We start from the raw sequence: 25,074 nt of genomic DNA on the forward strand, positions 1-25,074 counted from the left end.
TTTTGTACGGGCGCCAGGCTTTTTTATGGCGTGTGTGCTGATGTTGGTTGTCATGCAGTCGGGGTTAGCATGGTGAGAGGAGTGCTCCTGGGCCCGGCATGCTCATGAGATCAGTGCCTCTCTGCCCTTCTAGGTTGTCTGTGGGGATCCCAGCCACTCTTAAATGTGCCACTGCACAGCATGTGTTTACTAGACCGGAGGAATAGGAGGCTTGTGCATGCCACCTATTTGTAAGGCCTATTTGTCCTCGTTTAAGGAGAAGAGAGAAAACCTGGGAAAGACGGCCTCTCGGTGGTCTTTTGAGTATTAAAACAGCATTTGTTATTACTAAACAGATGTGCTCTTATTTATCAAAATAATACAAAAGGTGTGTTCTTGCAAAAGCAGATGGATCAGGCTTGTTGTGTTAGCCAGTCTTGTCTTTGTGCAGCTGCAACCCCCACACAGTTAATTACTCTCTTATTCATCCCCAACAATGGGAGGGGATAGAATAAATCTGAGCTGCACTCTCCTGCTTCTTCACCAGGAAGGTGCAGACTGGGACCCTAAAGCGAGCGAGTGGCTTCAAGAGGTACAGTTTATCATTTTTAATGGAGAGGAACAGGAAGTGGAGACGTGAAGCTGGGCTCTGTGATTTATACACCGCCTCAGTCGGGGGAGAAAAGAGCAAGTCTATCTCTCTGTCCACACCTCTGGTTGCAGCCGCTGCTCCTCATATCGTACCCCTTTGGCGATTTCAGCTCCTCTCCAACACCATACCAAAATATACTCGCACCGCCACTGTGCCTCACCCGGAAGCTAGCACTCAGAACAGCAGAATTTGCCTATCTTTGTATACCTAACCTTAAGACTGCTGACAAAAATCGTCTTATTTGCTGTTTGTTTGCTGACTACCTGCTATTAATGCCTGTATCTTTATAAGTTAACACGTGGTTTAATTGGTTATTGCAGGCATGCAGGAAGTTTCATTCCAGAGCTCACTCAGCCCTGAAATGCCTGTCTCTCTCTGCCACCCCTTGCCTTGCAGTTTGTCTGGTTTTGTTGTTCCTTGGAAAGCCTGGTGATGTCATGCCTCCATTGTCACCTGTTCATTTGCTTTGGTAGTGGAGGGCATTGGGGTATTGATTAGGGTTTTCAACTGTGTTAGCAGCTCTGCCGGTGTGTAATATAGGCCTTGAGGCTATTCTGTCTTTCCATTAGTCTCACGGTACTTCCCGGACCTTGTAATCTTAATTAAATATGCAACTTTTGATCGCAACAGGGTCACTATTTTTGCATTATAATGTGGTCACAGGCTCCCCTTTCACAGATGAGAGAAAAGGATTGTTCAGGCATTCTGAATCTTAATGCAAAAAGGGAGAGAAGAACAAAGAACTGAATTGAGTCTCCTTTTTCAATTTCCCTTGTTAGCCTCCTACTGCATTCCCCCTATAGTTTTTTTTTTTCCAGATGAATTTTATGATATTTTCTCCCCTCCCCTCTCTCCATCTCTCCCTCTTTCTCTCTCTCACTCCTCGGCGGTTTTCCCCAGACAGGTTCCACAGTGTTTTAGAGGGGATGGATTTAATTGCTCTGTGGGGATTGGTTGGCTGTGCCGGGCTCGGCTGTTTAATTAGTGTACCCTGCCGGGATTGGTTTAATGCTTCATGATCTTGAAATTGTCTGATTGTTCAGCCCTCTGGGGACTCTCCCTGCCTACGTAGGCCAGCAGGTTTAGCTAAACATTGCTCCAGGCTTCTGCTGTATGCGGCTGGAGGAAGAATAAGCCCAAGGAACCGAAATAGGGGGGGTGTCAACCTGAGGCCTTTATTACTGTATGACACACCAGGGGGGACACATGTGAAACGGACAGTACTCTGTGCTCTCCTGAGTCCTTCACCCCAGGTGATCTCTGCAGACCTCACTGGAATGTTTGCTGCTCACACTATTTCATTCCAGCTGCATGCTATATGGAAATTATGCAATTGACTATTAATGCAGTCCCAATATTTAGACTGTGATACAGTGTTTCTTTATGATAAGCAAGCACATGATTTTTTTTAGCTGCAGCCAAGCAAAATAATTTGCTATGCATGTGGTTCTATGCTCAGGCCACACATTTTCCACACTTTTATGGGGCTGCTTGAATGAATGTTCTATATTTTCGAAGAAGCTTCTCCCACTGCATGTTTTCGCTGACTTGTTTTGAATGCAGATGGACAATCTCTGCTCATCCTGCTGAGTTGAGCCCATCAGGAAGGCCTGTGTGGATCTCTGAATTATGTGCATGGTCACCTTGAGTGAGGGAGCTGTGGAAATTACATTTGTGTAAATGGGAGAGGGGTGTGTCTGTGTCCCTCTTGTAGCCCCCCATGGGATGCCCTTGATTCAGTTCAATCATGGCAGCGATGTTGACCTCAACAGTAAATGTGCTTGGCATCAGATCCTGGATAAGGGAAGAGCGTGTGTTGTGGCGGGCAGCTGAGTACAGATAGTACCTATTGAAGGCTAAACTCATTCCGCTTCATCAGACTTATCGAGCACACTCTCTCAAAGAACTCAACCTTGAAGTGCATAAATCTCCAGTGGATGATAATACGAATACTTTCCTCAGCCCCTCTGTCTGGACTTTATAATGCATTTGTCCTCACAGTGAATGATGACCGAGTGTTTTGGTGTAGCAATGATTACTTTTTGTCTGAGAGCTTTCTGTATTCGGAATCCTCCAGGTAGGTGCCACCTTGACTCGATATCATGTATTCTACTGTTGTTGACTGGTTCAAATGCACTGTACCCAGGGGGTCATTTTCTCTTATGCCTGTGTTTACTATTGTGTTTGCAGCCTTAGAGACTCCTAGCGGATGCACATGATCACCAAGGTGACAGAACACATGGCAACCGAGCTGCTCCCAAAAGACAGCCCCACCCTGCTGAGCCAAGTCGCTCTTCCTCTCTGGGGGAGATGCCCTGATTACTGAGTGACTGTGTGCTGAAGTTGAGGGCCCTCTCAAGCTGTTGGGATTGTTTGTGCGATAATGATAAGGGGTTGCGAGTAATCAGAGGTGGGTTGCGGAGATGATCTTTTAATCTTTTCTATTGAGAATGTTTTTCTGTTTTTCAGATGTGCCTCTACAGTTTATCCATTAGTGATAAATGTTACCTTCACTTCTATTGTGTTTATTCTTAAATAGCTGGTTGGACTACCAGAATATAATAGGAGGTCTCATCCTGTCAGTGGCTTTGGAGATAGTCATTGTGCTTTTCTGTTATTTGTTTGTTTGTTTGTTTGTTTTTAAGGGGGGAAACTGTGGCTTGAATGCAGATAATGGCCAAAGTCAACAATGCGGCGCTTTTATGGAGCTGGTTCTCCCTCAGAAGATAAAAAAAATATTAGTGCACCCCAGCCCATCCCCCACCGCCTTTTGGGCAGGGCGTGAGTCCGGCGTCCGTCTAGACGTGCGGCATCATTAACCTGCTCTGACCTCGGCCCCTGATGAATTCGCTCTCACATCCCCTGCAGCCTAGCGTTAGCAGCCCTCCTCCCTGTCCACTGGGACCTGGGGCTCCTCTGGACTGGCCATTAGAGCCACTAGCCTCCACTGGCAGGCATTAATAGGCCAAGTGGCCAGAGCCTCTCCCAGACTGCTGAATAATTCAGGCCGTCTGGGCCGTGTCTACTCCCGGGGCGCAGGGGGGATGTGAACTGGGGAGCAGGGTGCAGGGGGCCGTTCGGAGGTGCAGGGGTTAATAACAGGTCTGCCTCTCTGTGTCAGCAGCTGCTCCCCCCTCCACCCCCCAAATGCACCCAGCCCCACCCCACGTATGAAAGAATCCTGTTCAGTTGATTAGATTTTTCGAAATGGATCAATTTTTAATCAGCGGAGCATCTGACTACGGTCAATACCATTGTCGCTGGGAAGACAGTTGCTGGACAGCCGTCTTTATTTACAGGAATGTTTGTTTTTTACTGTATGCAGATGGAGAGGCAGGAAACAGCAAGCTCAGATCACTGCACCACTGCAGTCTCTGGCCCATCCAGGCAGGGGTCTGGCCCCATCATGCATGTCTGCAGCAACTACAGCACCACCAAGGCCACAGCAAATTCATCGCACTCCAATCGTGCCCTTTGAAAGATCAGTCTTGAATATTTATACACATCAGTGCAGAAAGGTGGATTAGTCTAATGTCTTTTGGTGTGCATTTGTGTCTGTCCAGAGAGCCTTCTCTAACCCATTTGCATGCGCATAAGTAGTGAGTAGGAGTGAGGAGCCAACAAACTAGCTGTAATACTGCCATCAAATTTTCATTGGGCTATGGGGAGACCCTAACATGTTAAATAATGAGGAGCCCATAAACTTAATGTTCAGAACCTCTCCACAACTGCTGACAGTGTCTAGTTATGACTCGATACGTAGGCAGAATTATGAGGAGATAATCCTTCTTCAGAGTGCTCCTTATTTTTATACATCTGGTTCTTAAACACCCACCCCCCAAATATTCTTTGTGCATCACTTCAAGGATGCTTTAGTATCTGAGTACCACAGAATAGACACTTCTTCTGTACAGCTTGTTTACCTACAATGTACAGTGTATCTGTCTCAGGTTTTCGGGTTGTTTTTCCTGAAATATGGGGTATGGGATCATGTCTGATGGTAAACCACTGTAAAAATGAATAGAATTAAATATATATAAAGTAGGATCACCAATCCAAGGTCCAGAATAAAATGTATCAGAAGACCTAAATTTTGTGATGTGGTGTGACAATAAATGGTTTAAATTCTGTTACTTCCTGCCCTGATGTAGGTGGGTCAGTTTAACCAAGTTGCAAAGATGTATCAGTGCATATGACACTGCAGAAACCGGATACTTAAACTGATAGATATACCACTTAAGCTCTACTGCTGGCATTTTCTCTCTCTTTTTGTGTGACACCTGTTAAAAAGATCTCAAAGAGATATTCCTATGAGAAAGGAACAGTAGGAAATAAAAAATGAACAGTTTTGAATGAGTCTCTAAATGATCAAAAATGTGTCAGATATCCAAATTTTGCCTTAATGGTGTGTGGCACCAAATCCGTCACTCTGTGTGATGAAATTATCCCATCAAGAAGTCAGCCAATAATGGTCCAAACACAAAGCTAATAAAAAACCTCATGGGTGAGCTCCATTAGTTGATAAAGGCCTTATCTATAAATTAGTAGTCCAGTAGAATAGCTCAAAAAGGCCAAATTTGTCCACTTAGTGGTAGAAGCTTGAAAATTGGTGCGTGTTTTTCTTTCTTTCTTTCTTTCTTTTTTTTTTCTCACTGAACAGAACCTGATGTAATGCCAATTAAGAAAAGGTCCATGAGGTGCTGTAGCTCCCCCTATATGTTATTTCCAAAACAGAACTTACCAGCTATGACACTGTGGGCTGGCTCTCCATGCGCCTGTTGAATATTCATAAATTATAGCTTAAATTGTTTGTCTTGACCTATCCAACCATTTTACATCCAAATAGTGCCCTTCTGAGGCTACTAAAGTTGCTAAATTTCCACTAAATCAAGAAAAATCAGCATGGCAATTCAGATTTTATTACTTCACATTTGGGAACAAAATACAAGTAGGTGCAGCATTCCAAAGACTCACTGACACTCAAATTATCGTAGATCTTGTGATTTGGTGCCATAATTCAAATTTTTAAGGCAGGTAATGAGGAAGGTTATGAAGTAGGGACTCATAAATAAATAAAACACTATGTAGCGTCCTGCTTTCTTGAGAAGACCATCCTTCTCTCTCATATAAGATGCAGTGGTGAGTAAGAAATTTGGCACTTGCCACAAAGCAAAATGCACTATGGTATTTTTCTCTAAATCACTTTGTTTTATTCTTTTAGGCGGCACATATTAACAAAATCAAAATATCTTCTGATTTTGCTCATTTTACAGATTCCTGTGTTTTTGTAGGAGCTTTGATTTTGGAACCCAGAGGTGCATGAACAGTAACAGAACTGTTTGACAAACGGGATCTTGAGAATAATGGACTACAATTTGTTTTGTCAGAATTTAAGATAAGGTTATGGCTAGTCGGAGATGAATGTATCACAAGTAGGCTGTAAGTTAGTTATGGCCACATGAAAATATTACATTGTGTCATCAGCATAAAAATGTACATTACAAAGTGGAGAAGTGGATGTAATATTGTTGACATCAGTGTTAATAGTAAAGGACACAGAATGGACCATTAGGGGACCCCAGAGCTGCCCATCTAAAATGACAACTTGAGTGTGTTAGAATGCATACTGAAATTACCACCATCATACATAATAAATAAGCACAAATACAGTAACTAAACATAAAGTTTAAAAAGCTATATACACAGCTATAAACTGGTACTCATATTCTCTGTGTCCTTGTTAAGGCATGCATTCGAGTAGTTACTTTAAAATTCTTTCAGGTCACATTTGCACCTGCAGAGTGCAGAGCCTTGGAAACTTGCAAGCTCTTTGACAGCCTTGCAACTATCAAGTCACAGTAGATAGAAACAGGTTGTCTTACTGCGATCAAGATCTCTTTTTCAGGAGAGACCTGGATCCATAAAAACATTTGCAAATGGATTAGACAGACACCACAAAGGAGTCAAGCATTACCAGGTAGCAGTCATACACCAGATAGACAGCATTAAAGGTATATTTACAAGCTTTGACAAACAACGAATAAGAACTTTAGGAGGCAGGAAGGAGACCACATAAATCCACCCTAATTGATCTCAGTAAATGACTCAATGGAGTCTTTCCTTTCGATATCAGTGACCCCTTGCCCACTCATTTGCATCAGAAGTGTTAACTCCCATACACCAAAAGCAATGCTTATCAGAAACACAAATTTCAAACACCATGCAAGCCTTGATCCACACCTGAAACTGACCTAGACCCGGATTACTTTGCTCAAATTTTACATATGTTACTGACAAAGTATCCCCATATAAATTGTTTGCAATATAGAATCAGTTAAACCATTGTTTTTCTCCTAATATTACAAAAGATCTTCATACCCAAGACATGCCATGGTCATAAGCCAAATTAACTGGCTGACTTTTAGATGGCAAAGAAATGCATCAATTGCATCAGTATGATAAAACTAAGCATTTTTTATCCATTCTGGCAGACGCACATGTATACCTATACTATCTAAATTCTGGAAGTTCATGAAATCTATAGGCCTATCACTTCTCTTCCCTCCATGATAAATACTAACATTTAATCAACTGTAAACAAACCTGACATTTGTGAAGCTTTTAACTGTCACTTCATTTCCTCTGGTCTTTCACTTGATAAACTGTCCACTGTTACATCTATCTTGACATCCCCTTTTAAAGGCTTTTAAATGTAAAAGATTAAGTATCTTGCATTAGCCTCAACACTCTCTTTATTAAATAGTTCAAGTGGTTCCCACAAAGGTTCTTATTGGGTCCTTTTATATATGTATTTTATATGCCTCTGGATCAGCATTTGATGTAGTCATAATTAACTGACAGTCTGATGCATTTCTGTTATCTCTGACTAAACAGAAGCTTGTCTTAAATTATGACTAAACAAAAGTGTAAGTCTGTGATATTCTCAAGATCCCAATTCAGCCTCTGGTGTTCATACACTTCAGGGCTCCAAAATCAAAATCACTTTAAGACCCATGTGGAACACCTCACTGAAAAGCTGAAAGTTAAATCAAGTTTCCTGTATTGGCACTAGGGCTGTCACAATGTCAAATTTTCACTACACAGTTATTGTGGATGAAAGAAATCACAATGATGATATCATATAAAACTTGAAAAAAAAAAAAAAAAAATGAATTACATTCTAAATATGAGTGTAGGGCTGTGGAGAGACAGTCAGTAACCATAACTGTAAAAATTATTTATATAATTTTATCATGCATATTATTAACATGATATCAATATTTAATTTTTTATATATCACAGTTATTGTCAGTTCCAGTGTATCTGAACACCCCTAATTGACACAAATCATGTCTGCGTCCCAAATGTGTGGCAGCAGCCTGCTGTCTTCTTACCTTCGCAGGCAGCATTTTCTCACCAGGTTCCACTGATGGAGTCTGGTTTTAGACGGGCCACCAAGACGACATATGTCATGCTGTTGCTAAGATAACACATTTGACAACTGCTGTCATTACACAGGTCATGGCGCCTGGTTTGGCCTTTACTTTTTTTTTTTGTTAAGATGTAAAAACACCAAAGTGATAGCTGAAGTCATAATTACACAAACTGATCAAATGATGTATGCAGATCCACAGTAGAGGTGCACACACAATAGTCAAAATACATTTTGTGAGAATATCTACCTCAGTACTCACAGTGCAAATCAGAACAGCATTTTTCTTGGCAGAAGATATTACGCAGATTAAAACTATACCTCAGAGTTGGGCAAAATTGCTTTTTAAATACTTTGCACATCAGTTGAATGGAATGAAGTCCAAGGCGTCTTTGAAATTGAATTGTCCATTTCCTGTGCAAGATTTCCAGTTTCTTGTTCCTGTTAGGCTTGCCACTACTTGTCAATATTACCTGTAATGCTGTCTGTCTGGTGTAGGACTGCTACATGGTAACTGCTTTGATTTATTTCAGTTGGGTTTTTGGCTGTAGTATGAGACTGAAACACTCTCTATGGGTTCAGAGTATATCACTGGACTCAGAAAGACCCACAGATAATTTGGGAATATCACTGCGTCCTTGGGATGCTTGGGATGCTGCTTTTTTGATTCCCAATTGTGAAGTAATATAAACAAAATCTCAATTTACATGCTGATTTTTCTTAATTTAGTGAAAATTACACAACTTTATCAACCTCATAAGGGGATTATTTGGATATACAATGTTTGTATAGGTCAAAATAAACAATTTAAGCTATAATTTGTAATTATATTCAACAAGCACATGGAGAGCCATCCCCAAAAATGTCAGCCGTGGTAAGTGCTGTTTCAGAAATGACATATAGGGGGAAGTGCAGCACCTCCTGGACCTTTGCTTGATAGGTATAATATTAGGTTTTGTCAGCATGAAAAATCATACTAGTATGCAATTTTTTAATCTGTCACAAAGTGACCCTTGCTATTCTGCTGTACTATAATTAAGAACTTTGTCTGAAATTATGCAGATGCAAAAATGCAGTTCACTATAGTGCACCGCATAAAGGACCATACCAGTGATTATGCTTGTCAAGAGTAAAATCTGCAAAATGCATATGCTTCACCTTTCTGCTAATCTTTTCCTTAAGCAAGTAGTCATATTGTAGTAGTTTCCATTCACTCCGCTACGATAATAAAATGAACTTTCAGACTTCAAACTTTATTCACACTAGTATTCCATCACAGTAATAAAGTCATCCACATTAGTTTTCCTAAAAGCAGCAGCATTGTTGTGTTTTGATGACTTGAAATTGGGTGGAGTAAAACGGTCTCACTGCTGTAAAATAGTCCAGGGAAATGTTTGCTTTACACAGCCAGTTATCAGATCTGTGGTTTATGAATAATGACGATTTTGTTGGCCGCAGAGGTAGAACATTATAACATTATAAGTTGGGGGTTTCAACCAAATTACATGATTATATGATGTGAAATCTTTAGTGCCCCTGCATTATTTGCAAAATGGTTTGTTGCAATGAAAAATGTGGGTTAATTGTTGTAAATAGGCCAAATATTCAGAATCTCTGTCATGGTCGTTTAAGCATCCATAGACAAAACAGACAAATACAGTTACCATCAAATACAATTGTCACAGCAGCAATTGACCTGTGACATTATAATAATCATAACAAAAATGTCAACTATAGAAATTCAAGAAAATCAAGAAAGAAAGACAGCACAAAAAAAAAAAAAAAAAAAAAAAAAAAAAAACCCAAAGCATATTGTGCATACCACAGTCATATATTGGCATAATGATATTGCATATTGGCAAAATGACATATTGGCATAATGATGTGACATATTAGTACAATGACATATTGGCAAAATGACATATTGACATAATCACATATGACATAATGACATATTGGCATGATGACATACCGGCACAATGATTTACTGAATTACATATTGACATAATGACCTTGGTTTAACAATATGACACATTGACTCATTGACATATTGGCATAATGACAGGACATAATGAAATTAAAAATTGGCATACTGACAATGACATAATGGCATGTTGGCATGATCACATAATGGTGCACTGACATAGTGGCATAATAATATAATGGCATAATGGCAGGGCATAACAACACGTTGTCATAGATAATGGCATACTGACATAACGAGACAGAAATCTAGAATAATCAGCCAATAGCTCAAATGTACTGATGTTTGCCTTCACTTGTGGTCCAAAGAGGCAGGGAAGGAATCTTTAATGGTGTAATAAGTAAGATTTTTACTGCCCCATAGCACAAAATGACCATAATATATCTGTGGGTGGTTGATAGGGTTGTTGATCAATACCAATGACTCAGTGATTACTTGGCCAGGTGCAGAGATTTCTGGCTTTCAAAACTCACTTTCCAGCCCACACTCTGTTTTGGAAGAAAAGCCCTGCTTGAGTGGTCTTGAGTAGACTGGTAGGTACTCCTTCACCTCCACAGAAAAGAGACAGCTCAACACAGCTGACCCGTTAGTTTGTATACTGTATTGAGAGCACACCGTTTTGAAAAAATCCATTCGATGAAATCCATTAAACCTCATTTTGCCTGAGTGACACTGACACTAAGCCATGTTTTCCGTGAAGAACCCTGGGACATCAGCAAAATAATGGAAAATAGAGGGTAAATTGACTGATGTTGAATTTTATTGACACCATACTAATCCAGTAGTCTCTGATGTATTTGGATTCCAACTATTGTGACAACGGTATTTTGCGAATTTAAATTATTATCACATTTTTTGATTCCTCACACCAACAGTATCTGAATGAGGACTATCTAAAAATAATTCAAGTCGTTAGCAAGCAAGAGAGGTTTTTGCATAGTTCAGACAAAGTGACATGAAAACTTTGCCCTCAAAAATCTAATCCACCTCCCTCTTAAACATCAACCTTATGCAAAGAGAAGCAATACTTTCACTAAGGAATACTTATTTTTTGCTCACTAATGAAAATGTTTTGAATCTTTGTGCTGCGGTGCCGATGGCGTTGTTTTCCTTCTTTGCTCTCTGATTATAGAACTGTACAAACTGGGCGAGCTTTTGAATTCTTAGCTGATTGCATGCCTGTAGCCAAGCACTTTCTCTTCTTTCCTCTCCAGACCTCTTTCTCTTGATAGCCTCCTTTTTTTTTTACTAACTGGCACAGAGAGATGCGGTGCACTTTACATGCAGTTATGCTGAATAGGTGCTGATGTATGTTGAAAATAGTTTTGTAGGTACGTTGTCAAATTGTGCAGTGGATAAGCAGTAGCACAATTCTGTTTAATATGCTATCAATCAGCCAGTGGATTCCCATTTGTACAGATTATGAGCCTACTGTTCCCTTGACTATCATGACGCTGCTGGTGTTTAGTTCCTCTCATGTCCTCCAACAGTGTGTCCCTATTGTCTGTTTGTCTGCTTAATATGCAAAGGCGGTCATTCAGGGAGTCATTTTGGACCAGTGTAAACGAATCGGCAACAATGATTAGCTGGCGCTGCAGAGGAAGTGTCCATCATTGTGTTAGTGCATTTGGAGACCATCACTCCTCCCTTAGGTCATCTCGCTGCCGCTCTCTCAGCCCCACAGAAGACACACTCTGAAAAATACCCAAACAGCACCAGGGTAAATACACTGTAAGTGGAGTTACTTAATGGGGATTTTGCATGGTTAATTGCAAGTATGGATTGAAGGTCCATTAAAAGACATCAGTGTCTTGGAGTCCTGCATACAGTTTGGACATACTCGAGATGGATTGATCCATTGGCTTCCTGGCTTTTTATCTGAGAGAAGTAATTACAAAGAAAAGAGTGTATTGCCATTTTGAGGATCATGAGAAAAACAAGGAATAAACCATTGTAATATCCAGACAGTCCTATTTCTGAATTCAAAGCTCTCTGTTTGTTCAGCGTATGCAAGCATGCTTCTGGGTGGCACCGTAAACGTCCTGAGGGAAATATCAGGCTTATTTATTGGAGCCTTTTTAGCCCCAGCTCAATAGCAGCAGTCTGATGGCTGGGGTACAGAGGGACTATCTGGCAGAGGAGGAGGTGGAGGAGGAGCTGGGCCTGGCGTCAGCCCCACTGACAAGCTCTTATTTACTGTCCAGATCTATGACTCATTTTATGTACCTAATCGTAAAGCACTGAGATTTATCGAAGGTAACAGGACAGTGGGGAATACCCCAGGAGACTGGCAGATTGGGCCCCCCCCATTTTTCCCTGGCCGGGCTTCAGGTACAGCGTACCTGGCCCAGAACATCACCCCCTTCTGGGAGAACGGGAGTGTTGAAACCCAGAGGAAGTCCATATTTCTGCCAGATATGGACAGCTGATAGCTCATCTAATAAAGAAGGAGGTCATAAAAATTGGATGGTGTAATGGATGGCTCTGTCAGAATTAAGAACAGCTTACTGGTCAGGTGCAGTGACCTCTTGCAGAGCTAACAATGCATGGGCCGACTGGGTGCTCTCTGCATGCAGCACCGCTGCGGATATACAGACCAATGAGCAATGTAACAATGAGCAGCCAGGAAGTTAAAAAGCTCTTGTAATTTTTGACACCTATTCTTGCACGTTTTGGTTCACAGATTTTGTGCTCCTGAGGTGCTATTTTAAATTTATTTAGTTTATAAATAATGGATTAAATTGGGGGTGGGGAGCGGATGAAAAAGTTAAGGTGTATACAAGGTTGACATTCTCACTTACCATCATTACCTTTTTTTCATGTCTGCCACTCCAGTAATGGCAAAGGGGGAAGCAAAACAAGAAGGTATTGTAATACTGCCTTTGTTCTGACAAGAGCACTCTCAGAGCCTGTTTTATATTCCTGCTGAAAATTAAAATTAAACTTTCATTGTTGTGCATGCTGTTTAATCCAATAACGATCTGATGTAACAAACTGCTGTAATATCTCTCAGCATACTTAATCGGAGCGGACTTAGCCCTGTCACTTTATATTAACCTCTGCTGCAACAGGAGAAGGGCTTCACTAATCTGCCATTGTTGGGTTTGGCAGTCTGTAGCTAGTGCAAAACAGATTTGGCAGTCAGTGCGAAAGTAAAGGCTTTATAATGACAACAGGGCCTCACTGCTATTTGAGCTAATAATGTCAAAATCTAATAATGCTGTGGCCCTCCGAATTAGATGGAAGGTGAATGGGTGGGAATAGTGGTGGTCTGGAAAAGGATCTTGGGGGGGATGGGCTCGACAGAGAGGTTCCTGCATCCCACCATCCTGCTCCCTCCTATTATTTCACTCACTTTCTAGACTGGAAATTGGCAAACAATTTAATCCCTAATGACCTTTAAATCTGCTCTGTGTGTTTGTGTGCTGTGCATTTGTGTGTGTGCGTGTGTCTGCTTGCATGCACATTTATATCCTGCCTGTCTGGATGCAAGCCTCTCTACAAATGTTACTGCAAAAAATGTATTCCCCTGAGAAGTTGTGAGAAACCGTGTACCGCTGCGACATCTGACATTGTAGTTAGATGCCTGTGTGTTAGCAGAATATTAGGTTCATCAGAAAGCATTTAAACAGGGGACCTAAAGAGTGTCTCATAGCAAACTGACCTCATACCGCACAGCAAGGCTGCATCTGCAGCGTCATCAAAGCACTTGACTCCTGTGTCCCCCCTGAATGCAGCCCTGTAACTTAAAACAAAAAGCTGATTGGTCGTTCTCTCAGCCTCCCCTCATCCCCCTCCTCTGTGGATGAGGTCTCAGCCCAGGAGATAAAATAGCAGTTATTTCTCATGTGCTATGCCCATTTTGTCAGTTTGACTGTTCCACTTATTCAGTGTTTTTTGACTTGCTGAGCTTGAGGGGATGTGAGTGCCATTTCGCAGCCAGATCTGAGTTGTGTTGATTGAATTAGACAAAGTCGGAAGATAATTAAGAACCGCAAGGCGCTGCAAAACTGTCTGCTTCCAAACTGGTGAAAATGAGACGCTGCCACATCAATGAGCTAGCTGGCTCTGCTTGATGTCAGTGGTGGGTTATATCAGTTGACACCCTTACCTCCTAGTGCTGGAGCCAGTTTCCTCCTTTCCCTTTAATGTTTCTCCAAATATGATTAATCACAAGCCGTAAAACCCTTGCTTCTGACAGTGCACCACGTTTGCACAGCTTTGTTTATTTCTTTCACCGTAGTAATATAATCCTAAGCTGCCAAGTGTAGTTTATAGCATAAACACAACACCAAAGAGGTGTGTCTGAGACAGTCGAAAGTGAATCGTAGCTTGGCCTACAACATCCCTCATACCATTAATTGTGAGGTACTTCTGTATGCCACTGATTTAAGTACGTTTCCTATAGTAACCTCTGATATTCTCAAATGTATGCTACGATAATTCAGTTTTCTAGTCATAAGCACAGCAAAAACACACTATTTATTGCACCCCAGCCTTTTGTCTACGCTACAGTCTGATCTGTAATGCACGGCTCTGCCATGCATTTGAATCCCTTCCCAGTGCACCCAAGTTTCCTGTATCAATAAGCCAAAAGGTGAGGCATAATGAACAGCTGCTACTTGACTGAAAAACAAATACTTTCCAGTGTTTAATGTGGAGCGTCAGAGCTGTTCAATTAAATGTCATTCTTGTTTTCTGAACATAAATCATATTTCTGAGAAGTCATTCATGAAATGGGAGAAGCAGGGTAGGAGAAAGGGCTCCGTCTATCTGTCCGCCTGTCTGTCTGTCTGTCTGATAATGTGTTGGCAGCTCATGTGCATTCAGGCACTCTCGGTCTTCCTCTGTCTGTTTCACCCACCTATTTTACGGATGCTGGCTGTGTTGGCGCCTCTTTTCCTTTCCCATTGTAGCATAGGTAATGTAGCTTTGAGGTTAATGTTCAGAATCGTATAGCTCAGGTGCAATAAAATTGACACTGTGAGACCTGGAGAGGTATGTTTATGATGGTGCCGAGCTATGTGTTTGCCTTTGTGTTTGTGTGCGCCTGAATGTGAAAAAGGGTCGGGGCTGCTCAGGGGCCCCCAAAGGGGTTGAACTGTAGACTAGGAGGGTGGGAGTGTAGTGGAACATGGGGTGTCAAAGGCTAATTTTCAAAGCCACTCACGGGCGCTCATCTCTCACTGTGAAGTGGCAAGCGTGGCGAGTGGCTTGCACGTTGTCATGGATACTAAAGCATGGGACCCCAGAGATGGGGAGCAGGGGGACGAATGGCTGCCCTGTCTATAGGATTCCTGTCAGCTCTGGCCTGATAGATGGCATTGACGGACCATTTGTCATACTGTAATTGTTCTCAGCAAACATAGAATACCCACTAGTATAAACAGTGGTCTGCTGCTGGGCTAATAAAGCGGGAAAATGGAAAGGGATGCGCTGATCCACTGCCTCTTTCACTTAAAGAGACAATGGCTCCGTTGTCCAGGCAAGCCGGACTGATTAGAGCAGCGAGAGGGCTGAGAAAAAGCCCGGTTGAGAGAATAAAACAAGGCAATCATAAAGCAAACGGCAGTCGCTTCTCTGTATCGATGTGGCTAGGTGGGGGTGAAGTCAGTGAGAAGTGTTGACAGCCGAGGGAACAACAGTACTAGGTTCAGGAGTGATTCGTTTTCTCCCCCCTCTTTATTTGACCAGTGAAATGGTGGGGGAGAATGCTTGTCCAAGATAACAAATAAAGCAGAGCACTAGTGCAGATGCATAGCCGGGACTAGGAGCTCTATCTGCCAGGTTCTGAGATGGCCAGGGGCTTGAGCTGGGTACAAATGATCCTGGGTACAAAGGTAGTATTTGTTCATCCGTGTTTTGGTATGGGTCCTGTGTCTTTGCCATTACTGTTGGGAATGACCTGCCGCCATTGCTCTGTTTGGAATGCTCTCTCCACCCTGACTCGGTCTGCACCGAGGCCGGTCAGACACGCACGACAGTCCAGGTGTGTGTGTGTGGGACGCGACCTGGGGGTTTCTAACGTTAAGTGGAATTAGCCGAGCTCCTACCTCACTTTCATCAGTTCTAATTCCGCGAAACCTAAAGAAATCCTCCCCGACTCCCAGATTAAGTGTGATGGCACAGTGCCAGGACGCCAGCTGGACAGGGTAGTTCGGAATTCTCCCCACAATACAAAACTTCAAGTCAGCTATCCACTCCTGGATAATTAGGATTTTTGTCATGTTTGATCAAATTTGTCAGCTGCCTACACATCTTTTTTCCCAGCGTTTCCACTCATTTGCTCACTGTGTACTTATTCGGGCTAGAGTCGAGAGCATGTTTTTCTCCTGCCGCCGCACTGTACTCCAGTTGTAAGCATTGTTATGCAGGAAGTGGTAGGTGTATGGTGCGGAGGCTAATGTGTGTGTTGGAAGGAGACCTGTGTCCATGTTGTGTGGTGAAGAGAGCAGCCCTGGCACTCCTTGTTGAGCACCTCACCCCGCTGACTGTTCCCTGACAGGGTGCGACTCCTGGAGCACTTTAGGCTGACCTGGCTGCTCACCTCCTGCCTGATGGACAGATTAAAGGACCATTAAGCATAATTACTGTTTCAGTTGGAGAGGCCAACCCATCGTGTCAGAAATGGTTACAAATTGCTGCACCCCTGCCCCCTGTATGGCTCTTAAATTTTGAATTTCATTACATTCATGCACTTTCTTACTATCAACAAGTTTCGACTTTGACAAGAAAAACAGGCATGGCAAGGAGAATTGGAAAGGCAAATTGTGATTAATGGAAATAGTAGCGATTCAAATCGGGCTGAAATATTATTATTTTTTTGTATAGTTTGTATTGCACTTCAGTGAATCTATGCGTATAAGCCAATCAAAGTGAGTTTGACGGCTGTGGAGAGAAGTGTGACAGGTAGTTGATGTGATCTGGAGTGGAGCTGTGTGAGTGTGTGGCCTGCTGCGCTGTCTGTCTGATTATGTAAAATGTGGTGAGGTGGTGTAACATTGGCTGGCTGTTGCAGTGGTTTTCCAGCTCCAGAGGGCCTGCTGCCAGTTTTACATGAGAATGTGCAACAACGCCTAGTAATGTTCGCCTCTGTGTATCCATAAGAAAACCCACACTACCGCCCTAGGGAAATTGGTCGATACCATCAACCCAGCTGGAGGCCCAGGCGGCAGACAGAGTTTTCCCATTTTTACATCAACAGTGATGTTTATTATAAGATCCCCCTTACTGTAACCTGCCCCTCTTGCTCCCCCTTCCCCTCCTCATTTGGCCGATTATTACACCCATGGTGAGAACAAACAGTTTCCCTACTTAATAATTCACATCACTTTCATCTGATACTCAGTTACCATGGGCAATTTAGTAGTTGAATAATTTTGTGAAAAATTCATTTATTATCGCCGTGCATTATGAATCTGGAGAGACGGAGAGTGGAGTGGCGGAGGATTTTAAATTGCGTCTGTGGAGCGAGGGATCTGGGGGAAGGTAATGTGTTCTAATGTTCTCAGCCATATGCATTGTTTTCAGGGCTCATCGGTTTTACATCGATTCCCACTGAAGTGTTTAATTGCATCATGAATATGATCTAATTCTGTCCTTTTCACTGAAACTGGAGCACTCTCCGCAAATGATGTACGGCCTTGACAGCACCACATCAGGATGTATTTTATATGGAATGTAAATTATAGTGTTAAATTAGCCTGGAAAGATAACTAGCTGGCACGGGGGAATGGACTCAACAGTTTAATTTAGTGTCAAAAGGCCGTGAAGGGATAAATCACCTCTCTCTCCCCTCTCTACTATGGCATATCAAGCTTTAATCATTCTGCTTTGCTTGTAGTATCACTTGTTTCTCCCTGCTGCCTAAGGAGTTCTTGAGAAGTTTAGTGCATTTTTCGCAGGATCAATTGACTGCTTATAAATGCGTCAGTTTTGGGCATATGGAAAATGGTATTTGCGACTGTTTGTTTCACAGGTTTCTCCCTCTCAAAATACTCTTGATTTAACTTGCCCTGGAGATTCAAAATGGCACTTTAAGACCTGCGAATCGCTCAGCACTGTTTCTCACCACCACCAGCAGCAGCAGCATCTTTTTTCATGGCTGCTCTGAGAAAGCACAAAAGCAGGTGAAAAAGTGCAAGGCTTTATGGCAGAGTCTGGTAGGTGGGGTATTCATGAAACACATGAAAGCCATTAGGTAGGCTTTGGTTTATATGAAGGACCTCTCCCTGTTTCCTGTCCTCAAGGCTGGAGTGTTTGTCTGAGTGCCCCGCCATTATCCAGAGTTACCCTCCATGACCCAAATAGGCCACTGTGCCTGGGAGCGGCCCTCTTCCAGCCCGCTCTATCTTGTATGCTCGCGTCCTTGACGACGACCAGCAGAAACCATCTGGCCAAGATCTCAGTTTTAATGTGAGAACTCACTTGGCTTTGTGTTCCCAGATAATGCCAGGGAGGCCTCGTTGTGCATTCACATTCAACTTGATTCACCTCTCATTCACTTGGGCTGCGTTGATGGAAGCAGAAAGAAGCTCATGGAAGAAATGGTGAGCAACATGTCCCCCTCAGTGGACTTAAACACCTGCGCTGCTTCGTGAATATCAGCAAAGTTGCTCCTTCACTTTTACATCATTACGCTTTACCAGTGACAGTCGGACATTCATAAACAAAAATCTGAAAGCACGCACTCGCTGCTGCACAATGAGGCTACTTCTTGGCTCCTTGGATTCCTCCCACAGTACTGCTGATTTTGACAGTTCTCCAGAGAAAAGGGCCCTTAAATGATCAAGTGGGGCTGTGGTTGTTTTCCTTGTTGTTTTCATCTCCTAGGTGGGGGGAGGTGGGCTTCAGGGAGGGATTGGTATGTTAAATGAGCTATGGGAGGTCTGCTGAGGTATTTTTTTTTTTTTTTGAGTGGGGGGGGGAGTTCAGTCAGACGAGAATTGCTGCGTTGGGCGTTTGAGGCAGCTGTGTGAAGTCATTTTCCGGGAGTGCAAGCGGGAGAGAGGTGCGGATTAGGCAGCGCCTCTGAGCCGGAACAAGTCTGTCTGGGAAGGGATGAAGGCTACAAACCATAGATCTAATTCCCCGCTCATGCTGCTAGACAGCAGAGACACTCACACACAGCCAGTGTGAATTAGGCCCATTTGCTCCCCTCAGTCTGAAGCGCGCGTACACAGAAGCAGACAGGGAGAAGTTGACAGACTCCTCACATCCTGCCCTCTCTCTCGACTCCCTGTGCTGCTTCCAGCCCACCTCCAAAAGCTGTCTCCAGCTCGTACCCTTTTTTATTGTTTCATGTGCTGCAGGTCTTCATTATTGCTGACATTAACATGAACACACAGTGGAAAAAACAGGTTCCACTGTAATGCTAGGAGGGGGGAAAAAAACACATTCCACTGGCAGTGCAGAAAATGTTTGCACCTGTGGCCCCATTGATTGCATGCTTGAAACTCCAATGCTCAGAAGTTCATGTCTTTTTAATGTGTGTAATGCTTTGCCTCGGGTCATGCGATTGCCCTGAGGTTAGGGAAGGTGCATGAGGCCGCGTGCAGCGGTGGATTAGCCAATTCAACATCCTCCTTCCCCTCCCTATCTACCAAACGCCGCTTCCCCTCTCTGCTCCCATGGACTAAAGTCAGACCCGGCGCTCTCCTGTCAGCACACACAACCTGACCCCGAGAGCCATGTGGTGCACGGCTGAAATCAATGTGACTGACCCAAATAGACCCTGTCCCCCTTCCCTGCCTTATTGTAATTTGGCACAGTTTCGTTATGGGTCAGCCACTGTTTTGGAGCGACAGAAAGAGAACTTGTAACTCAGACCTGAGTTAACCTCTGAATCCTGTCCATCACGTTGTCAGAGATGTTCGTGATCGAGCGGCACTGTGACGATGTTTCACCTATTTGTTGTCCATACTTTTACAAGTTTTCCCCTTGATTCAACCCTTACATATGATCTGGAGAGCATTTCAGAATCAGCTGGATTGTTTTAGCTATTAAGGCTGGTTTTAGAGCTCTGTGAGTTGTGAGGAAAGATGGAGACATTGGTGTGAGAGCCCCCTGCTCTCACCCTTTGCACTTGTCTCTCCCATCACAGCCCTCTCCACCCTGCATGCCCAGTAATGAGCTGTATTACATGCTCTGTGGTGGGCATGTCTTGTGTTAGGAGGCTGTATTCAATCTTTGTACTGTGAATGGAGGGGAAGGCTCTTTGTGTGTCTTTGAGAGGCAGTGAATTGAAACGGTGTGCACGGAGTGAAGCTGATGAGGAGAGAGCGAGTCCTGGGAGGAACATGTGGATGCCTGGCAGGCAAGGAAGCACCGTTGTATGTTTGTGTGCACTTGTGCGTAGACATGTATCTAACAGTATGTCTGTGAGTGGTTTCTGTGTGTATTGGGGTGGGGTGGGGGGTGGGGGGGGAAGGAGAGGGGGGTGTTGTATTTCAAGGAAATGTGCCGCTGAGCTGGATGCGAGTTGAATTAACCTTAGTTATTCAGTTTACTTATCCTGCATTTTCAAATGGCCTGCCAAGAGGTATATTATATGAATGAAAATCTACTCCAGCTGGCTCATTCATCACTTGAGCCTCTCATTGTGACCCATTATAAGGACTGGCGAAGGGCCTAGCTATGGGCTAAGTGATTTTATGAGGCAAGCGTCACGGGCTCAGGTCTTACTCCTTTTTGTAGGAATGCATTTTCTACTTAGATGGCAACAAACTGCATTTGCACTTAAAACATATTCTGTAATCTTCTGTTATTTTACATACAAATTGCATCCTGGGCGATGCATTCATCATTGCTCATATCCAGCCCACACTTAAATGAAAAATGTATCTGAGATGAATAATGGATCCCACCATAGTATAATTTTGTATTTCTTGAATATAGTGGAGGGCTCCTCCTCTGTCTTATCCTCTAAATTTTCTACCTTGCTTGGATGAAGTTTTAGAGGAGGGAGATATGAAGAAAAATTACTTATTTACTGTGGTGATTGTTTACCTGAGACTTTTTACAATATGCAGCCTCTTCGCCGCGCATAAAATGTGGCGTCAGGTGTCAAAACGAGCACTCTGCTATTATGCAGCTCCTGTCAGGGCAGTCCACGTTAGAGCGTCAATCGATCATGATCATGTACCGTACCTCAGAATGTCATATATGTTTAGTCTTTGGAACCGTTAGTTGGAGGATGATAGGGTTTGGAGCTAGCTCGCGTATACAGGTGCTACACAAATGGTGGTGTTGTACGGTTCCTCTGGGGGCTATGGGTGGGCAGCCTTGTGTGAAGCTACTAGAATTGAGGTTGAGTAGCCTGGCCCTCTGTCTTTATCTCTAATTACATGGTGAGGGTTGGGGAGATTGGGCAGAACTGTAAAGCCCTGCAGATATCTCCGTGCCCCCACCCCCCCCGGCTGTAAGACAGCAGGGTCTGAGAGTGTGAAGCAGAACCAGGTCTGGTGGGGCTCTAATCCCACCACAGACGCTCTCCCCGGGGAGCCCTCGCTTTTCCTGCCTCTCCATGGCAGCTCTGCAGTCTGCACATTCCGCCCAGCGCTGGGGGAGAGGCCCGCCAAGGCTCCGGCAGCCCACTCTGTCGTGCTCTAGTTGTTCTTGTCGGTTTTGTCGTCCCCAAAGTTTCCCAGCGTGTCCTGGGAGACATCCTGACACAGAGTTGCAGATGGGAGGCAGTGGACCGAGGCAGTTTGTGTCACACCGTGGATTGGAATTCACAGTTGGAATGAAATATGAAACAAATATGTCATTATACGTATGTTTTCCACACTTTGCTCACCTAGCTGTTTCCTTGCTTAGCCCCCCCCTCCTCCTCCGCCTTACCATGCAAACCTGAGCAGGGTTGACTTAGGAAATTCACAATTTATTCCATTTTGAAGGTCAATTTATTTTTCTCTGACTGAGTCCAGTTACTGCCAATAGGCATATTCACTGTATGGAGTGCGGCTCCTTCTCTGTCCACTTTGCAGCACCGCTCTTAACAGCTCCATATCCTGGATTTGTTATGTTTATGCTCAGCTGTGATGATAATTTGAGGCTGCACCATCAAAGGACCATACTTCAATACAAATGAAGAAGGCAGAATTATTCCCACTCAGTTAAGCATCCTTTGATTCCTTTGCAAGTTTAATCTGCAGAAATCGATAAGAGGATGCATGTTGGGCTTGGGAGTCAACAGCAGCCATGTTTGATGGGTAAATGGACAACCAAATGGATGATGCGGAGAGGCATTCATCTTTCTTTAGGCAAATTGGGCCGCTAGGTCCCGACTAATTGATTGATTGCATGACTTGCTGATACAATCAAAGTCTGGCCTGATTTATGGCGATAAATCGATTGATTAATAAGGTTTGCTGTGATGGGGTTGGTCCTCGATGGTGGCGAGAAGTGGGGGGAAGACACCTCCAAGTCACTCATCCGTCTTGGAGCCGTCAGACGTGTTGGTTTAGTGTGGTAATAAGAAAGGCCTGGATCTCCCAGCTGACATTTACAAAGAGCCGGCTGGCTCCGACCCACTCCCTAGATTAACCTCCACTTGTTCACATAAGCACCGCTGATATTAAAAAGATGGGGAGCAGGAGCCGGGGAAAAAAATGAAGTGTGACTTTTTTCGGTTCACCGTTTGCATACATCATTAGGGGAACAACAAAAATCAATTGCACATTCCAGAGTAAATAAAAACAAATATCTTGAGCAGCGTAATGCAAGGGCCTCTTGTTGACTCTTTCCAGATTACATTTAGCCGGGTGTTTAAATGCTGATTTACAGCAAGATGGAGCCCATTCCCTCCACTCGCTTGCCTGTCTGCTTGCCTGTTCAGAATATGAAATGGAAGTTAAACACTGTGAATCTCCAGTGTGGGGAGGAGGGCTCTGGACGTGTGGGCAGTGTAGCATCAAATAGATTGTGTTTCCTCCCGTGTAAACGCCTAATGTGTGCCGAGTGCTCTGACACAGATGAATGTAAGGAATTTGCTGTAAAGACTTTACGGCCCTTTTGAGAGACATGGCTGGGAACTGGTAGTGTGGAACCTGCTCCACGCCCCCTGAACACACGTCTACACACATGCGCATGCACACTCACACACACACGTACACACAGCGCTTACACAAGTGCTTACACATGCACACACGTCAAGGCACACAGCCCTCCAAGGAGAGCAGCTACATCAAACTGTTAAGACTGGTGCGGACATCAGGGATACTTTTTATTTGCTCTGGGTCAGACATGGCTGCCCCAATGATGTGATGAGAAGCATCTCGCAAACCCACTCTGCACTGCATATTGTGTACTGGAGGATCACTTCGGCAGAAAATAGTCCCAGTTATTGTCTTGACCAGGCCCGCCGTTTAACTTATGAGAGCTACCTTCTGCTGCAAAACAGGGCAAATTACAAAATGATTCATGTATAAACTGCCCTTTCAAGTGGCTGCTCCCATTCTGCGGCACAGGAACTTGTCTGCCAGATCTTCAAGCCTTTGTGACGGCACTCAAAGCTCTCAGCTGCTTGTTGTCAGCCCAGGTTTTATTCCCATCCTCACCGCTCTATTTAGATTCATTTATTTTTGGTTCAAATGCTGTAAAATGAAAAGAGAGTGCGGTAGAGAGAATGAGGGTAAAGGAGTGTTCCCTCTCTCTCAGACAGGTGGCCCCGGTTTATGTCGCCGGGCCCCAGGGGCCGCTCTAACCAAGTCTGAGCGAGAGGAGGGACCCGTCTCTCAGCGCTACACAGGTGGTGTGAAACGCAGCCCTCTCTCCACACCTGAAATATTCAGATTCTTCCAGCGGCGTCGCTTTGATCTTCCTGCAATCGACAAGGGAAAACGGGGAGAGTAGGGGGGAGAAAACAACAAAAACAAGAGGAAGAGCAGCACACCTGAGAGTGAACAGATTGACATTTCTTAAGAGAGAATAAACAATCGCAGGTTAGCTGTGTTGCATCGCTCCAGCTCGTCATTTCAGGTAAAAGTGGGCCATCGCGGCGATGGCTGGATCTTTGGAGCTTTCCTCCTCTTTCACTGACTGACCTCAATGGTTGAGCTTCACAGAAAGGAGTCCCCTGCAGAGCACTCCTCTTTTCCCACTTTGAAAGAAACAGGAAAACAAACCTTACCCACTGTCCCCAATTTTAGCGCGTCGCCACTCTCCTAATTTTTTATGCATTCCCTAAAAAAAAAAATTAAGTTTGAGAAGTGGACTTTTTTGTGTTCCTGGCTATTGTGAAACCTCCCTGTCGCTCGCCCAGATTCGCATCTCCATGTGAGCAGATCATTTGGCCTATTGAGGTTATCATGTCTTCTCTCAGGTTTCAACCCACTAGTCTGCTAATGAATCATAGGTCTGTGTAATCAGTCACTGGGCATGTACCACACAATGACAATAGACACTCTGATTGTAACCACAGACTTGGAAAGGAGCAGAACAATGGTCGGCCTTAATGATGATAAATAAGGTGTTCTAATTGGCCTTCATTTAGAGCATTCAGTCATAGATTGTAATTTGAAGTTTCTAATTGGAGGACATTTAAAGTTATTCACTGGATTCAAGTTTGATAAGGGAGTGTTTGAAAGGACCATATTAAGATGCTTTCTTGATACTTTTTGGTGCTATTTTGAATTTAAAGGATTAACAATAAATGTAAGAGAGCCTCCTTGATAGTAGTGAGATGCTTTACCACTATATTAGTGGTACTGAGATATAAGAAATATGTGTGTGTGTGTGTGTGTGTGTGTGTGTGTGTGTGTGTATGTGTGTGTGTCGGAATTAAAAAAGAGAGAAGTGTTGACAAGTAGGCTGTGCTCTGGTGCATCAGGCGCCAAAACTCTCTAAATGAAGCAGGGTATGACGAATAATGGCTGACAACACCAGTCACACCTTTTGCTGATGGTTGTAACGCTCACACGCTTCTCCTTCCTTTGTAAGATTTAGCATGCTGTTTGAAGACAGCCTGACTGACTGGGGATTAATTATTTTGGATGATTTATCAGACTTACCAGTCCAGAGTTTAGA

The 25,074-nt window shown here is 43.6% G+C and overlaps 1 protein-coding gene and 1 long non-coding RNA gene across 2 annotated transcripts in view; both read left to right on the top strand.

Annotated features, from left to right (window-relative positions):
• Positions 1-25,074, top strand: part of cux2b (cut-like homeobox 2b) — an 80,913-nt gene that overhangs the window by 5,540 nt on the left and 50,299 nt on the right. The gene's annotated exons all lie outside the window — the stretch shown is intronic.
• LOC115364918 (uncharacterized) lies at positions 1,723-4,611 on the top strand. Its single transcript, XR_003928742.1, has 3 exons — positions 1,723-1,884; positions 2,822-3,041; positions 3,957-4,611. It is a non-coding gene; the product is annotated as an uncharacterized LOC115364918 (long non-coding RNA).

Source organism: Myripristis murdjan, chromosome 9 (genome assembly GCF_902150065.1).
Source record: "Myripristis murdjan chromosome 9, fMyrMur1.1, whole genome shotgun sequence".
In the NCBI taxonomy this organism is placed as follows: domain Eukaryota; kingdom Metazoa; phylum Chordata; class Actinopteri; order Holocentriformes; family Holocentridae; genus Myripristis; species Myripristis murdjan.